The sequence below is a fragment of the Pantherophis guttatus genome, chromosome 2, assembly GCF_059756535.1.
Source record: "Pantherophis guttatus breed Tessera chromosome 2, ASM5975653v1, whole genome shotgun sequence".
NCBI lineage: Eukaryota > Metazoa > Chordata > Lepidosauria > Squamata > Colubridae > Pantherophis > Pantherophis guttatus.
The window spans coordinates 61,680,225-61,699,516 of NC_142064.1; the positions used below are offsets into that span (position 1 = coordinate 61,680,225).

Here is a 19,292-nt window from a genome sequence, read left to right on the forward strand (position 1 = left end):
TGCCCACCAAACCATGCCACACCCACAAAGCCACACCCACAGAACTGGTAGTAAATTTTTTTGAATCCCACCACTATTCAGTAGTACATATACCAAAGCATAGGAACAAATTTTTGTTTTTCTTGGTTTGGAAATGAAGTAAGTGGAGTAACCTTTGAGTAGCTTATCAAATTTATATTGTACCACCTTTTTAATTCCACCCAAAATAACGAAATAAAGTACAGTTCTACTGTGTCCAATTGAAATTGATGCATCATCATCATTATGATTGTGCCTCTTTTGACGGCTAATTTTTTTAAAAAAGAAATGTGGCCCTATTCCAAGCCAACACATCCTTTCTCTACACTCAATCAACAACATATGTAACTCTATGTCTAAGAAATATTAAGGACTCTTTTGAACAGTCACCAGCCAAATCACTGGGGCTTCCCCACCCATTCCAGGCTGTGTCCTTCTGTTAAAGAACCAATATGATAAACTATAAGTGGAAATAGCTATTCTGCCCATACGCCACTTGGCAATAAGCCTGGTGAAATAGCCAGGAACCGTGCCAGTGCCAAAGAAGTCATGTGAATTTTACAAACAACATGGCTGCTTTGAAGAGAGGTGGCTTGTATGTTCTCCTATATGTGGCAAAGCACCATTTCTGAAGGCAATCTAGAAATAATATGCCTCCTCTTTTGGGATCCATTCTCCCTGTGGTCTAGATCAGGTGTCTCCAACCTTGGCAACTTTAAGACTTGTGGACTTCAACTCCCAGAATTCCTCAGCCAGCAAATTCTGAGAGCAGAAGTCCACAAGTCTTAAAGTTGCCAAAGTTGGAGACCCCTTGTTATGTATGTAGATTTTGGGCGGACAGTTTGAATTAACTGACCATCAGCTGATTGGCTGACCACCACAGCTGCAAGGTATATAAAGGGAACTGTTTCCCCTGGTCAGTCGCTGGGTTCTCACCATACAATAAAGAGCTGTTGTCACTCACTGCCTGGCTTGCTGCATCCTCATTCACCCAACTTAACATTGGTGATGAAGGTGGGATTTTGAGGCCAGAAGCCACGGAAAGAGCTGAAGCCACGAGCTGACAAGAGAGCTGCAAACCCGAATCCAGCCAGGTGAGCGAGCGGAGCACTTGGAGAATCTACCGAAGATGTCTACCTATGTGCCGCCAGCACCTTTCAACCCCGCTGGATGAGGCGAATCCTTCATCCAAGGCAGCTGAGAGACTACAGAGGACGACGCAGAGCAGAATGGCACAGAAGTCAGCCCTGGTTCACCAGGAAACCGTGGGAATGGGGAGCGAAGGAGAGTCAGACAAAGAAGTCTACAGGACTGAACAGTACCAGCAGAACTGGCGAAGTCAGCAAAATACCTGTGCGAGTTGTGGGGGACCCCATCCGCACCAGACCTGCAAGTTCCGTGACGCCATTTGCCGGCAATGAGCAGAAGGGGCACATCGCCAGAGTTTGCAGAGCCAGCAAAACCACCACTACAAGCCGCGGAGCAATGCTAGCCAATCAGAGATGGCACAGCGGGCAAGAACCAATCCGAAGGGCGGCTACTGGAAAAGCGCGAAATCTGAGGATCTCGAGGCCTGCACCATCCAAATCGGCCGGACCTGCACATCCACCAGGGAGAAGACCTACACAACAGTCGGCATCGAGGGGCAGAAGTGTGTAATGGAGATCGACACCGGATCTCCCACCATCATGTCGTGGGACAAGCTAAAGAAGGCCGTCCCCAGTATCCAGAGACAGCAACTACAGCACCAGCGGCTGGGACTGCGCAAATACCAGAGTAACCGCATCCCCGTGGAAGGAATCGGTGAGTTCCAGGTGGAGTACGGGGAATTCCGGGAGAAGCTTCCCCTCACTGTCATCAGCAGAAAGCTCCCAAGCCTCTTGGGCATGGACTGGTTCAGAGCCCTGGGCATGGGATTCACTGGAGTCCGCAACGTGCAAAGCACCCTGAAGAACGACCTGATGCAGGAGTTCCAGGACATGTTCAACGAGTGGCTCGGCAAGTATGTGGGGACCCCTATCTCATTCAACCTCGATCCCAATATTGCCCCCATCCAGCTGAAACCAAGGAGGGTACCCTGAAGCCCTGAAGCCCAAGATCGACGTGGAATTGGACAAATTGATAAAGCAGGAGATGTTAGTGCCAGTTGATCATGCTCAGTGGGAGACCCCAATTGTGAACCCCATTAAGCTGGACAGGTCTGTGTGCATCTGCGCTGACTACAAATGTACGATCAACAAGGCCCTGCAGCAGAGCGCCTGTCCAGTCCCGATCGTACATCACCTTCTGCATTCCCTAGGGCCAGGCAAGATCTTTGCAAAACTCATTCTTGTGCAGGCGTACCAGCAGCTGCCGGTAGATGGTGCTACCGCAGAGGCACAAACTATAGTAACGCATAGAGGTGCCATCAAGTGTACCAGACTCCAATTCGGAGTCAGCATAGCTCCAGGACTGTTCCAGAGCACCATGGAGCGACTGTTACAGGGGATACCTGGGGTGGTCCCGTATTTCGATGACGTGCTCATTACCGCAGAAGACAAACAGCAGCTAGGGGAGAGGCTGAGACAAGTCCTAGGGAAGTTCAGGAGTGCAGGACTCAGGGTCAAACACAACAAGTGCATGATCGCAGTCCTTTCTATGGAGTTCTTGGGGTACCAGGTAGACGGAACTGGCATACACCCCACCGAAAGCAAGATTAGGGCGATCCGAGAGGCTCCCACCCCCAAAGATAAGGCAGAACTGCAAGAATTCCTGGGAATATTGAACTTTTACGCAATTTTTCTAAGGGACAAGGCAACAGTAGTGGAGCCCCTGCACAGACTGTTGGCCAAAAAGTCCAAATGGGTATGGGGGAAGGCTGAAGCTTCAGCATTTGCAGCTGTAAAAAAACTTCTGTCAGCCGAGAGTTTCCTAATCCAGTACAATTCTATGCTTCCATTAGTGCTAGTCTGTGACGCATCCCCTTTCGGTGTGGGGGCCGTCATGAGCCATAAACTACCGAGCTGTCTAGAGGCACCCATCACCTACTACTCCCAGACTCTTTCAAGTGCCAAACGGAACTACACCAACTTGACAAAGAGGCCCTGGCAGCTGTCTCAGGAGTCAAGAAATTCCACGAATACCTGTTCGGCAGAGACTTCGAACTCATCACAGACCATCGCCCCCTTCTGGGTCTCATCGCAGGAGACCGACCCACCCCAGCAGCCTTATCCCCAGGATGACATGGTGGGCCATCTTCCTGGCAGCATACTCCTATGCCTGGTACATCGACCAGGGGTGAGCATGGGCAACGCCGACGCCCTCAGCTGTTGCCCGTTACCGGACAGGATAGAGGACCTCACACCCGGAGTTCCAGTCCTGCTGATTGACGTCTTGGACTCGGGGCCCATCACTTCAGCGGAGGTCACGAGAGCCTCAACCAGAGACCACGTGATTAGGAAAGTCACAAGTTGGATCATGAGGGGTTGGCCGGAAAAAACTGAGGGCGGGGAATTCAAACATTTCACGAACAAAAAGGGTGAGCTGACAATGCAAGGGGGTTGTCTTTTGTGGGGTGATTGGGTTATTGTTTCCTTGTGCCTAAGGGAAAAAGTTTTAAAGCTATTGCATGAGGGGCACCCCGGGATTGTAAGGATGAAGGGGTTAGCTAGGAGTTGCGTATGGTGGCCCCAATGGATAAAGACATCATTGAGTGGGTGGGGAAGTACCAACACTGCCAAGAGTCTAGACCAGACCCCCCCCCCACAGTACCGGTCAGGGAGTGGGAACGGCCCCACGGTCCCTGGTCCAGGATCCACATAGACTTTGCTGGCCCATTCCATGGGCAGGTATTTATGGTCGTAGTGGATGCCTTCTTGAAGTGGTTGGAGATCAGACTCATGAAAACCACTACCACCAATGCCGTCATTAGGGAGCTGAGGCAGTTGTTCGCCACCCATGGCCTACCGGACACCTTAGTCTCAGATAACGGGCCCCAGTTCACGGCCACGCAGTTTGAGGGGTACCTAGCAGAGTTGGGGATCAGACACGTCCTCTCCGCCCCGTTTCATCCGGCTAGTAATGGATTGGTGGAGAGATTTGTGAGAACGGCTAAGGAAGCCATCTCATGCCTAGGCCCCAGGGACTGGCAGGAGAGGATAGATAAATTCTTAATGGCCCAACATGTCACACCATGCACCGCCACAGGCAGGAGCTTGGTGGACCTTCTAATGGGGACAAAGCTCAGAGGAGTCCTAGACAGGCTACACCCCAGTTATTCCCCTGACAGCTTTAGAGGGACAGAAAAGAGGCTGAGGGAGTTCACAATAGGAACGCCAGTGTTCGCTAGGAATTACGGGAACCGGCCCCTCTGGGAAACCGGGACAATCACGAAGGTAACAGGGCCCAAGTTGTATAGGGTAGACATGGGAGATGGGAGGATTTGGTGCCGACACATTGACCAGCTACAGAAGCGTTGGGCGGCCGACACAGAAGACACATTCGACGAACCGATCCCTAGCTACCAACAGGACTCTCGAACTTACTCAAACCCGAGTCTAGTGGAGGACTTAGCTGTCGGCCCCAAGATCCAGCACCGCCCCATCATGGAAGATCAACCAGCCGCAGAGGTCGCCGCCCACAACGAATTCTCAGAGGTTCCATTGGCGGAGCAGGGATAAACAGGGAGTTCCTCTGACCTGCTCGACGCCACACCTCCAACTGAACTGTGCAGGTCAACTAGGGTGCGGACACGCCCTGGTCACCTGAGAGACTTTGTTTGCTACTGTCCACCCCAAGTGACTTCTAGGAGGGGAGGAGTGTTATGTATGTAGATTTTGGGCAGCAGTTTGAATTAACTGACCGTCAGCTGATTGGCTGACCACCACAGCTGCAAGGTATATAAAGGGAGCCGTTTCCCCTGGTCAGTCGCTGGGTTCTCACCATACAATAAAGAGCTGTTGTCACTCACTGCCTGGCTTGCTGCGTCCTCATTCACCCAATTTAACACCCCTGGTCTAGATTGCTGTGCCTTTCAAAGAACCAATCATATGCTACCCTAGGTTATTTATCTTCCCAGGATGCTTCCATGGAAGAAAGCCTCTTCCATCTCATATCCTAACATAATCTTTGGCAGTCCTACTGTCCTATGCTAGGGACTTTGAGTGAGAGAAAGTCTTTTCAGTGGAAGTTCCCTAGTTCTGAAATGCACTCCAGATGTAGACTTCCTTCTACTTATTTTGTCTTTCAGGCCCAAGAAAAGACAATTTAATTCCCAAAGTTTGTTAATGCTGCACTGATGTTTTAAATTGTTTATCTCTTCTTTAACTGTTCATATTTCATTGGTTAATTTGTAGTATAGTCTCCTCCACCTTCTCTTCTTCTTTCTCTTTCTCCATATATTACAGTGTTTTAATTTATGGTTTAATCTGTAGTTTTAAGATACTGCTTTGTTTGTATTTTTTTCTTAAATGGAAAGCTAGATGCAAATGTTTTAAATAATAAATAGGGGGAAATAAAAGTGTAGCGTGAATTTAGAAACAACATATATGCTACGTACGTTGTCTGATACATTGACTAGTTAGTTATTTCACCTAAGAATAAATTCATTGGCAGATATTTAGATTTTAGGAAGGCTTTTCTTTGCATTTCCCAACAAATGAAATTTCAGCATTGTAACCCTATAGAGTTGTGGGATGAGGGATGGATATGTATCCGTATATACTGCTCAAAAAAATAAAGGGAACACAAGCAGAAGACATCCGAGATCTGAATGAATGAAATAGCCTTATTAAATACTTTGTTCTTTACATACAGTAGTTTATACACTGCTCAAACAACTAAAGGGGACACAAAACTACTGTATGTAACGAACAAAGTATTTAATAAGGCTATTTCATTCATTCAGATCTCGGATGTCTTCTGCTTGTGTTCCCTTTATTTTTTTGAGCAGTGTATAAACACCTATTTGTAAAGAAAATAAGTATGCATTGAAAGGAGGAGTTATATGTTATATTGCTCATTACATTGTATACTGATTTATATCTGGGAGTTGAATTCCATACATGAGTTATCTGGGAGCTAAAATCCACGTATCCGAAGACCGCACATCTTAAAATTGCCAAGGTTGAGAAACACAGCTTTGTATCAAGGAGTTTTTTTAAACAAATACCATGGTGGGGGAGAGGGGGAAAACTCCAACAATCCAAAAAGACTAGGAAGCAGCAAAAGCTACCGTAATCCTTGGGTATCACTTCTGTCTATCCTGATTTACCGGGTCCAGATGCTATCATAAGATACCAAAATAAGTCAAAGAGCTGTACTCCCAAGGATAATTTTTCTTCATTCACTCATCTCATTAAACCGAAAGCTCAATTACTGCTGGAGAGCAAACAAATCCATCGGAAAAACAGTCCATCGCATTTCAATTCAATGTGGTCTCTCTATTCAGTACCAGAATAGAAGGGAAGAAGCAAGATGGCAATTCTGAAGCCACTCGGACTTGCTGTGGTAGTAATCATGCCTACTGTGTGTATTGTCAGAGAAAGGTGAAATGGAGGGATGAACCAGAGTCCTGGCAAAGTGCCACTATTGCTGCTGTGCTAATGGAGACCCTAAGAGCACGCTGGAGGTTGGAGGAAATTACACACAGCAGTTTCTAAAGCAGTAGGGGGAAACCAACATAGCAATATGCAACAAGGATGATGTATTCTAACACAGTAAATCTGCAATTTTTCTTTTCTTTGCAATGTTAAAAACTATGGGGGTTTTTTCTTTCCTTTCTTTTTTTTAAAAAACGGGCCACCTATGGAGTTAATGAGTTCATTTCAGCATACTTTCTGCTATGCAAGCATAAAGAAGAGCAAAAAGAAGAAAAATGATGTAGAGTTGGTTTTTATAGTCATTATTTTTCTTGTCATGTGCTTTTGGGTGAGCTGCTTCATGGAAGAAGAAAGAGCTCAGAAAACCATGACCAAAAAAAATCTTCTTACTAATTGCAAAAAGGGGCTCTTTCTTAGGTCAATTAAATTTTAAATAAATTGGAATATCTGGATATGATTTTTTCCCCCCTAATTAAGTATAGGCATACTGCAGAACACTGTAAGAGAGGCCTGGCAGTCTTTAATAGCATTTTAGACACGAGATGAAACATTGGATCGATTAGCATAAAGTGGTAAAAGTATATCATTTTGTCAGAAGAAGGAGAGATTCTGGTCTCTTCCCCATGTCCTCATCTTTCCTATTACCCCCCCCTTTTTTTCTTACAAAACTACTATAAATTAATGGTATATTTTTATGACTTCTTTCCCCCAATGGAATTGCACAGTTTTGAGAATAGCTCTGTCAATAGTTCCACTTCCCATGTCCTGCTATAACTTAACATTGCTTGGAAACTTTTATTTCCCCAGGAAATCTATTTTAGCTATATCTATTGAAGAATCATGAAATTGATTCATATCTACTCAAAGTCACTGATAGCAGCACTCTTATGGGATTAGAGAACCCTGTTCTGAGTCAAACATCCATAAAATTCTCAGCTACCCTGTTCCCCCCCCCAAAATAAGACATCCCCTGATAATAAGCCCAATCGGGCTTTTGAGCGCATGGCAATAAGGCCAAGCGTTTATTTCAGGGTTCAAAAAAAAAATATAAAACAGGGTCTTATTTTCAGGGGAAACACGGTAGTCTTAAGTCACTATAACAGAACCATTTAAAATGACATCATGGAACTCTCATATCCTTCGTTCCAATTTTTAAATAATTTCAGATGTTCAGTTGTATTGTTTCCCCTTACATACAAGAAAAAAACCAACATTCAAAGATTTCATAATGAAGAAAGGAGCTGCTTCCACACAACCACTACTGTTTCATTTCTCCAGTTCCTCAAAAAATCATCTGAAGTTGACCATGAGTTGCTGCTATCAACCTTCAAAATGCTGAGAACATTCATAACCAATCAGCATTTCCTCCAGTTGGCTAATTGGGAAAAAAAATTAGAAAAGCTGGAAATTCTGTAATTTCATCTTGCAGTGAAGGAACAGCATCAGACTCCTTGTGATCAACGTTATAAATGCCTGCAGACTCAGTACTTGCTAAACAGGAAGGCTACTCCGAAGAAATGGAGGTTGGGGTGGAGGGGGTGGAGAAGAGGTTTGAGGGAGAGGCAGAAGATGACAAAGAGAATCTGTAGAGGAAATTGCAAAATAGTGGGCGGAGAGAAGAAGCAGGACCCTCAAAAGCGGTTCTTTCTTCTTTATTTAGCTCCAGCAAAAAGCAATGGCAAACCAAGCTGCGGCAGCTCCTTTTAGGGACCTGTCCGTGGCTTCAGCCACTGACACGCGCTTAATTTTCTCTCTCTGAGTTCGGGCCACTTATTGGTGCTTACATCAGTCCATTCAATATCTAACAGAAATGCCTGCTAGAATTATCCTTATCAGACCAGTATAAATAGAGTTCCCCATCTCTCTAGTCTGCTGGCTGGAATTTAGGTCATTGCCCTAAAAGAGAGCTAATTCTTCATGTTGGAGAACCTTACTCAAAGGGAAGGAAGGGGCCAGAGACTACTCAAGTAAGGTTTTTGCTTATATGGTCACAGCCAAGTGCTGGGAGACTTATTGAAACCATTGGTGCAAGAAGAACAAGTTTCAAACTGCTACCATCAGACCCATTGACGTTCTTAGTTTGATATTTTATCTTGAGTATCTAAATTTTTGGTTTGGACTGCTAAGTAAGCCTGTTTTTATGGATTATCCCATCCCAAAATTCTCAAGAGTATGGGTGGGGGAATAAACTTCAGCAGATTTTCTATATGAGGAAAAAGTGCAGCATTTACTATACTTTCTGTTACTCAGTACTCAGGTTCCCACCTCTTTGTTTACAAGCCCCTAAAAACTGGAGTGGAAATAAATCAAGATTATAAAAAGAGAAGTGCAGATTACATAGATACAATGCTGCTTTGCAATCAGGATAAAGATCCCATGTTTGGATTTCAGTACCATTTTCATATATTCATTTGTGATATCCTAACCATCAAGTTCCATTCCCTTTTTGTCCAAATGTGTCCATCTCCTCCTCCTGCTGGCCATATTGACTCTGATACAGGTAATCTGTGCTCCAGTCTGAATTACTATCATGAAGCACAGATGGCAATCAGAAGGGCCAGAACAGTCACATGAACATTGTGCTTTATGACCAATGTGGTCATAAAGCCCAATGTTCATGTGACTGTCCTGGCCCTTCTGATTGCCATCATTAAGGAAATCCTGCACTATTTTTGAGTGATATCATTTCCGACTTCCTGCTGCTGGCTTCCCCATTGACTTTGCTTGCCAAAAGGTCACAAATGACAACCACAGATTCATGGGAACACTGCGATATCATAAATGCCAAATACCTAAATTGTAATCACATGACTTCAGCGTGCTGCAATGCCCACAACTACGAGGACCAATCATTAATATCACTCATTCAACGCCATCATAAGTTTGAATGGTCAGTAACTGTTCATTAAATGAGGACTACCTACATTGAGCTAAATCTAAGATAATGCTTTCACATCAGATTTGCATATCTAAAATACATTATTACACATATGCAAATTTAGCAGTCATGGCAGTTTCAGTGTCATTTAAAATGATTTAAGTGTTAAAGCCATCTGATCAAGTAGTAGATAATTCCTGAAAAGAACCCTGAAGCTCTCAAGAAATCGTACGGGTAAATACAATGAAATGAGCCCATATGTTCCATTCAGCTTGTTCCACACAATAAGCTAAACGTATTTTTGAAATAACTTAAATGTGAATTATCTTCTGAGCACAACCCCAGGTCCAAATGACTGCATATGGTTACTATAAAGATATGCTTTTAAAGCTAAGTTCTGTCTCTGTAGCCTGCCTATACACATGCAGATGGTGGAAGGCATGTTGTGAGCTAGTTATCACCAGGAAATTTAAAGCATAGCTGAGGAGATTCCTAGCAAACTCAAAAACATGATTTTCAGTAAAATCCTACCCTACTCTACTGAAAGAGAACCTGGAAGTGATTACTGAAGTAGGGATATAGATTCTGCAATCAACAGTATCTCTATCTTGCCAAGTTTCAGCATCAGTTTATTTGTTCTCGTTAAGCTCCTTCATAATCTCAGAACATATGGAACCTTCTTCAGGTCTTCATTAATTTTGATTATGACAAGGGAAAACTGCTGTGAGTGAACAAATGATATTTCCTGGGGCTTTCATATAAAGTAACTTTTCAGTCAGGTGCTTTTGAGATGTATTGAATTAGGGTTCTTATAGGATCTCTGAACCGAATGTGCAGAATCCAGTAGTTTGGATGCAACAGTCTCACTAAAGCAGGATAAAGGAATCAATAGTCTGTTCCATGGATTAATGCAGCGGTTCTCAACCTGGGGGTCGCGACCCCTTTGGGGGTCAAAGGGCCATTTCACAGGGGTCACCAAAGCCCTCTCTTGCCCCCCCCCATGCCTTCACTTACCCTCACTCTCTGTTCTGTTGGATCGCCGGCCGTTCGCTTACCCCGCCCATTCCCAATCTATTGCTGCCTCCAAGCCATGCCCACAAAATAAGCCACACCCACAGAACCGGTAGTAAAAAAATTTAGAACCCACTCCTGGTTGGGGGTCACCACAACATGAGGAACTTTATTAAAGGGTCGTGGCATTAGGAAGGCTGAGAACCACTGGATTAATGGAAGCCTCAAGAAGTGTTCTCTAGCAAATTAAATGAATTCAAGCTGATTGACAAAATCATGCCAAGACCATACTAAAAAATACATCCCTTTTTTACAGCCCTGTAATCCCTTTAAGGCTAAACAAAAAGTATTATGAAAAGTTCCATGTGGGAAAGCTTCTGAAATGGATTTATTTCTACTGAGGTCCTGGCATGGTCAATTTAAAGGAGACCTTATGGGTTAGCTCCTCACTATGACTTGGCAGTCAAGTGTGTGTTTTCATGTCTCAGAAGTTCTCTGGCAGGAAGTGGTTTCATCAGAAAGGAGGACAGGTAACTTGGTGACTTCCAGATGTTTCGGTTCTCATACTTCCTTGGATTATGTGTTTAGGACTGATGGAGTCCTAATGCTGGAGAATATCAGGTTGCCTGTCCCTAAATTAGGTACAGAACTCTTCAAACATTTGGAATACTAGTCCTAATCCTTGTAATTCTCTGATTCTCAAGTTAGAAGACTGGATAATGTCAGAATGCCAAAGATATCCCTTATGCCCAGGAGTGAAATCCAGCAGGTTCTGACAGGTTCTGGAGAACTGGTAGCAGAAATTTTGAGTAGTTCAGAGAACTGGCAAATGCCACCTCTGGCTGGCCCCAGAGTGGGGTGGGAATGGGGATTTTGCAGTATCCTTCCTCTGGAGTGGGATGGGAATGGAGATTTTGCAGTATCCTTCCTCTGCCATGCCCACCAAGCCATGCCCACCAAGTTACACCACGCCCACCAAGCCCACGCCCACAGAACTGGTAGTAAAAAAAATTAAATTTCACCACTGCTTATGCCTCAATTTCTGACATGTGAGTTTCTTCCTTCCTGTTGGCGCTACCATAAGAATAGTGGGAAATAATTTTCTCAACTCTTATTTATAGCAGAGGAAAGGGAAAAAAATAACCAGAATTTACAAGGTCAGTGGCAACTGCAGCTAGAAATAACCTTCATGTATTGGATTTAGTCTTTCTCCATCAAAGCTAGAGCATGATAAATGAGCTTTTATATAAATAGATGTACCTCATATTTGCTGGGTTAAAATTCATCTCTTCAAAACTTCCTTTTTTGATCTGTTCAACTTTTCCTCCAATAAGCTCTTCAACTACATTTAAAGAATCCAAAAGGCAGTAAATTGATTTTAGTTATGGTAAACACCTTGATTTGCTTTACAAACAGCATTGAGGTTATAAGGCTTTCTTTTGGTTCTATAACTTCAAAGTATTGAGAACTTTCTATTCTCGGAGTGATTTTGGAAAATTCAATTCTTATCCCAGGTTGACTTCAAAATTTATATCGCCTACAATCTCCCCAACTTTTCCTTTACCCCATTTCTTGTCTTAAAATTAACATTCCATCAGTGCTTTCTAAATCGTAGATTACAACTATCTTTTATTAGGGAAGGTAAAAATATTTATAGGTAAAAAAGCTAATTTCACAGAAGACCCAAAACATTTCAGCTACAAAGCTGAATTTACAAACTGGAATTCATATTCATGTCATATTTCATTTTAAATTGTTTCTAAACTCAGCTATTTTTCTTCTTTTGTGTAAGCATGCAGTCTTAAGCACAATATAGAAAATAATCCACTGAACCACATTCGGAGTAATCACATTTAATAAAACTATTGTTCTTTTTCTTTTGAAGATTTAAGATATTCTAGTTCTTTAACTACTCTGCTGTATGCAATTTGCTTTTCAAAAACATAATAATTTTGCTGATACAATGGAAACTTAAATTTCAAGTATTCTAAAAAGCATGCACAACTTTTTTTCAAAAGAATATTTTATTAGGTCAATAATACATGGGTCTGTTTATTAAAATGAACAGTGCCAAGACATCATTTTTCTTGTGCTTTTTTCTATTTCTACAAAAAATAGGAACGGGAAGCCATAGTTTGATCTCAAGGAAGAGTTTCCACTAGGGAGAAAAAAAGGAACACTACTTGGTCTACTTGCCAGCATACTACCATACTACCAAGATACATCATCATTGCTATGTCATCTTCATATTAATAAGTTCAGTATTATATTTATTCCTTTTTCTTCAAATGAAAATAACAGCAGATGCAGCAGCTTGTGGAAACACAAATAAAATTTGACGGTAAACTCTTGCTAACTTATAGTAGCCATGATCACAATGATTAAATGCAAATATTGCCAGCTGAATCTTTTGAAGAAACGTGCCATAATATTCCAGTAACAGAAACTGAATAGCAATTGCTGGGAGACAGAACAATTCTGCAGCAAAAAAAAAGAAGTTAACACTGATTAGTAGGTGCTAGTATTCTGAAGATTTTGGAGAGATCTGTTGCTTATAATATTAATCTAAGTTTACATCATAGCAAACTCTCATGCTACTGACATATCGATTTAGCTTGGGTCCAAGAGAGGTTACTCTATTTAATATTGTTCTTATATGTACTAGAAAGGATCACCTACAGAAAATATGGCTGCAGTACAGAAAATAGGATAAGACAAATAAGCACAGGTCCTTTCAATTTTTTAAATCATGAAAAAATGACTTGCTTCTTTCCTCCTCCTCCTTGTAGTTTGCTTAACAATTCAGAAAAATGTATTCAAATTGGAAAGTTAGATTGCTGGCTATTCTGAAAGTTTTTACTAATCCCAAAATAAGAACATACCAACAGAAGAAAGCTAAAGTTTCTTATGGAATATTGTGGTCATAGGGTGTACTTAGTGAACAGAAGACAAAACATGCAAGCAAGCTTTATAACTTGCAAGCCAAGTTATTATTAAAATAGCTCCAGCCATCAAATGTGATCTTCTTGTATCCTGTACTCTGTTGCATACAGTAATAACCGAACAGTAATTTTTATTTTGGAGAAAGAACACCCTCAATCCAGCATGGCTATCATAAACTGTTGTCTTTCTTAGGGCTCACATAAAAACAGCAATTCCTGTACAGTTTAAGCATCTTATTCCCCATGTTTTCAGCTTTTTGTTGGTTCACCTTATCTGCTTTCACAGTATCTAGCAAATTCTCCCTGAAAGCTTCTAATAGCTTCTAATCTCTTCTAGAATGGCTTAGAATAGCACTCTAGGATGGCTTCATTAATCCCTGCTAATTCTGAGTTTCTACATAACTTGGATTTCCAGATACACCCAGTTAAATTATGCCAGTGTTTTCCAGTCTACATTGGCAGAGTCAGCTTGGTAATTTTAGCTTCAAAACTTGAAAATAGCTTTGAACTAGATTATCCCTATGAGGATATCCTGCAACTTTCACTTACCTGGATTCTATTACCTGCATCAGAGCATCTTCTTCAGATATCTCCACCAAATGAGACTAGATGAGCAATCAGAAGATGAAGTATTTTGATCAAGAATGGGTTCCCCAGAGGAGTTTGTCTAGCCACACATTTGGATATTTCTGGCACCAACTGAAAATTGTTATTTCTTTCCTTTCCAAGATGGAGTAAATTTTTATGGTTTTGCTACTAATTTGTTGCTGTTAGTATTGTTGTAATCAGGGGGCATGATGGCTCAGTGGTTAAAGACACTGAGCTTATCAGATAGAAAGGTTTGAGATGGGAGTGCTATGCAATGATTGAGTTCCTGTTACTTGCTCCAGCTCCTGCCCACCTCACAATTTGAAAGTATGCAAATGCAAGTATATAAATAGGTACCATTTTGGTGGGAAGGTAACGGCATTCTGTGCATCTCAGCATATAGACACGCTGGCCCCATGACCACAGAAATGTCTTCAGACAATGCTGGCTTCCTCTTCTAAGAAACAAAGATGAACACCGCTCCCTAAATTGGAATCAACTGGGCAAAGGAAATCTTTAAGTTTACTTTTACTGTTTTATTACAATCATCTCACTGTTATTGTTGTTCCCATAATGTTACAATATTGAATTTAACAATTTTCTTTTTAATGACATATTTGAATGGATTTGCACAACCCAGGAAATTGTGGTTGTTGTGTGGTCTAGAGATGTAATGAATAAGTAAATAAAGTCAAGGACAATAATCAGTCTAATGAACGGTCTTCTGTTGAATTGGATCATTGTTTCATTTAGCTCAACATTTGCGATGAGGTTTCAGGCAGGATGTTTTCCTTAAGATGCCACCATTTCAGTCTGGGATTGTCCCCAAGTCAATATTTCCTCTACCTCAGTTTTGTTTTCAGATGCAATGGAAATATGTGGTTCAAAAGTCAATTATGGAAACACCTTCCGAATGTTGGCCTCCTACTTAAAAGTTTCAGATAGTTCAAGATCAAGCTATCTAAAATCAGGGGTTCAATAATCTAAAACACCCACTATTTTCAGTAGCCTTGTTATCTGTGACACAACTACTAGGTGGCTTGTTGGTGAAACGTGGAAGCAAGCCTTGTTCATCGAGATATCTGCCCCATGGAATGAACTTCACTGCCTACTATCTATATCAAAGGCTGATGCATTTTAGGGTATCTTTAAATTTTTCTGTTTATATTTGTTCTGTCATGTATATTCAGTAGAAGGCACAATTTCATAAAACTTACATTGCATGTATCATTGCATTGCCATATAAATTATATAAATTAAATACTTCCTTTACATCATTTTCACACTGATGTCATGAAGCAAGCTGGTCATCTGCCTCTTTTGCATAGTCTTCTATGGATGCCCATGTGCATTTCCACAACCATTAAGATTTTGGTTGAGTTTTATTCTAGTTTTTATTTGCAGTTGAACTTGATTTTTTTACGTTCTTTATTTTCATGTTTAGAGTTTATAAATTGCTTCATTATGGGAAGCAACATAGAACTACTTCTAATGGATAACTAAAGCATGGTTTAAAACAAGACAAAAACCAGTCATTGCACTTATCCCTGACTTAGAAAATTAAAATTTAAGATGCTGCCAAAATTGCAGCCAAGCAAAGCATCAGAAGCCAAAGTGATATAACTCATATCATTCAAAACCTATGTGTTGTTTCTCTGTCTCATATATTCTTTGATGTTAGTTGGGCATTTTTAACACAAATGTTTAAATAAATCAGCATTAAGCTCAATAGCTTAATGCCTAGAGAAGGACCTTCTCTGTGGCAGCTCCTGCCCTCTGGAACGATTTGCCCCCGGAGATACAAAGGATATCGGATCTCCGGGTCTTTCGCCGTGCCCTGAAAACTATAATTTTCCACCAAGCAGGGCTGGTGTGAACCCCCCCTTTTTTTTTTTTTTAGTTTTTTAGCTTTTAATTTGTCAATGGGTTTTAATTAGAATTGTTTTAAATTAGGGCCAAAGTATGTAATTCTTTTAATAATTTTAAATTTTGTATTGGTATGTGTTTTAGTTCTGGCTGTGCACCGCCCTGAGTCCACTAGGAGAAGGGCGGTATACAAATTGAATAAAATAAATAAATAAAATAAATAAATAATAATTCATTTGTCTAAAAGTTTACCTACCCATCCCAAGATGCTTTCTTATCTTTACCAAAATCATGAATGGATAATTACAAAAACATTTATTTTTCCCCTCTTCTAACATGTCTTATCTTAGAAAGTCAGTGCAAGTTAATGCAAAAGCTGAAAGTAAGAGAAGAGAAAGACCAGCTACTTTGAAATATCTAAAAGCAGACCTGTGGCTTTCTTGCATAGACAGATGCGTAGTTGTGCATGTACCTAATTATCACTAGGGTGAAAGATGGGGCTAATTAGCTTTTTAAGGTAACTGTTTCTGAAAAACCGTGCCAAGAAAACCAGAGGGACTTGTCCTGGCAATCTCCTAGAATAGGACGTAACTGAACAGAAGAAATAATAATAATTCTATTTCAGGATTGTCATCGTTACTAACATTTTGCTACTATGGTTATTTGCTACCATTAACTACTGTCCTGTTGTAACTCTGTGGAGAATATAGTCAAAGGTGACATGAAAAAAAAATTGAAACAGCAAAAAAAAAAAAAAAAAACCCTGAAAATATTCAGAACTGTCTAACAGAATTCTTCTTCACCGTTGCTTCAATTTGCTCATTCTGGGTTCTTTTGAATGTCACACCCTCTTTCTCAGTCACAGCTTCTATTCCTTCCTGGAACTTTTCAATCTCTTTTCCAGGCCTTCCAAAACACTGAAGAAATGAGAGAAAAGATGGTAGGTGAGGGAAGGAGTGCGGGCTGTGACCAAGGAAGAGGCTGTGACATTCAAAAGAGCCCAGAAAGAACAAATTAAAGCAACAGTGAAGAAGAATTCTGACTGACAGACGATTCCGAATAAGATGAAGAGCAGGAGAAGAGAAGGACATGTTCTTGGATGAGCTTCAAAACCAGCTCTGATGATCTCTTCCACACTATATAAAAGGGAGAGGGAAGTAAACCCCTCCTTAGACATTATTTGGGCAAGAATAAAAAGAGAAGAGACCAGGGGTATCCAAAAAAGGGGACTCAAAAAAGTTAAGGTGGTGCCAATATCAAGTATCATACTAAGATTGGGACTTGTATTTTGGAAAATGTTCACATGATGGCAGCATGCCAGCCAAATACTGTATGATAACCAATATTCACCTAATTAAAGTAAATTCAAAAGTTACCTGTCTTCAATCTTCATTTGGAGGCTCAAGACAATAGTTATATTTCCATGCACAATATCAACTGATATAGGTGTATAGATTGAAAGAGTAAGATAGGTATTATACATTGAAATAGTGCTTGCAAGTTCAAATAAGAATGTAATTTTATTTATATTTTGGGAAAACCTTGTGGCTGCCACTGATGCTTTTTCTATTTTTTTCCTTCTCCTCCAGTTAGAAGGTAGAATGATGGATTCTCATCAGCCATAACTCATCCCAACAATATCTTGACATAGTAGGAGTAGAAATATATTAATGTTATTTGGCATGAACAGGATGCCAAGGATTGTAAAGAATCTAAATGTATGACTGTTGCCTTAAGGCAATTAATGTTTCCAAAGACAAATTAATTACTAGAGCCGCCCCAAACAAGGTAATGGCAGAACTCAATTATACACATTTTCTTTCTCAACAGTAGAATGATAAAGAACATTCCTTCCTCCGAGACTAGTCAGCTGTAACAAGAGCAATTAAATTAAAAATGATCTGTCTGACCCATGCATGCTCTTTTTTGTTTTTCCAAATGTTTTAGAATGATTCATAAGCAACATGAAATAGAATAATAAGGCATTAAATATTCAGGCCACACCATCTAGCTGTAATGATAACTCTAATGACAGGTCAGCCATAGAGTTTCCTTCCATAGCTTGTTTCCTTCCAATATTAAAGGGAAGCGTGTTCGGTGAAAAAAACCAATGCAAGTGCAAAAGTTACCAAAATAATAACTGATGGCTAAATGTGAAAAGGGGAAGGTACATGCTTGACCAGTGGAAAGTTTTGATGTCATTCTTTTAATGATGATTTCTATATGCAAATGGCATTTGAAGCTTCTCTCTTTCTTTTCCAAAATTAGTCATCAGCATCTCAAAAGTCTAGATACTGAAATGTGATATTTACTCAAAATCAAAAGCAAATAAGATGTGGAATTTGAAAGGTTTTTAATGAATCAGTGTACATAGCTCTCAAAGACATAGTTGCATTTCAGGGACTCAATGTTCTTGTTTTTGACATTCTGACTATCCCTGCACTCAGAATCTCAAATTGTTTTCTTCATTTATTATCCTGATTTTCATTTGGCTTCTGTTTGCATTTGGTCCCTTCCTGACTTTTGATCTCTAGATATTTACTGATTTCTGTTTGTGCACCTGATATTTCTTCATTGCAAAACTATGGTAGTAAGACAGAATATACCTATCAGGATAAAACTTTAGAAAAAAACAATCTTCCATGGACAAAAGTATTACTACTGCTTCAAATTCTTGCCTACATGTCACTCGCACTTGCCTCACAATCTCAGTTCTCTGAAATATAGATGAAAAGCACAGAATAAGCCCTACAGCACTGTAGCTTCAAAGGTGTTTCAGAGGGTACGTGGGTATTATAGCATCTTCTAACCAGATTCAGATGCTGAAGAAGCAGAATTCATGGACTGTCAACCTGGAAAGCCAAAAGGTGATGAAGGACATCCCAGATATAATGAACTATATGATGACTCAGATAATGAGGAGGAAGATTCCAATTGGATGTCAAACGCAAGAGTACACTAGGAGTTAAGGAGGCCAGAAGTGGTGAGCATGAATCCTCAAGGAAGGCAGCAATTCCTTTAATTAAGTCATGCCTATATAAGACCAATTTTCATACCTTCTCCTTTTGACCAAAATGATTCTCCTGCTCCACACCCATGTTTCTATGGTCTTCTGCTCCTTCTAGCATCTTGTCCTGCATGTGGATCTTCTGATTGCTTCCTGAACTAATCTATGCAACTCTCTTTAGCCCGAGACCTTTGGACTACTCCAGATTGTTTTCATATTTTTGCTTCTGAATTCCTCATACTTGAAGCTTGTGAACTGCTAAAGTTAAAAGATCAGTAAAAACTCTTTGGGCTCTCCTGAACCATAACTGCTTTCTGTCTACTAAATGGGTCTTTCTCTAGGATCAGCTATGAACATAGTCCTGTGATACCAAGAAACAACCCAGCTGTCTTTGAATTAAGATC

At 40.9% G+C, this 19,292-nt stretch overlaps 1 long non-coding RNA gene across 1 annotated transcript in view; it reads left to right on the forward strand.

Annotated features, from left to right (window-relative positions):
- Positions 1–14,466, forward strand: part of LOC117661957 (uncharacterized) — a 37,927-nt gene extending 23,461 nt beyond the window's left edge. Inside the window, exons 3-4 of the long non-coding RNA XR_004590183.3 lie at positions 12,604–12,826; positions 14,412–14,466. This is a non-coding gene — a long non-coding RNA (uncharacterized LOC117661957). The remainder of the gene's footprint in view (positions 1–12,603; positions 12,827–14,411) is intronic.
- Positions 14,467–19,292: the final 4,826 nt, after the last annotated feature.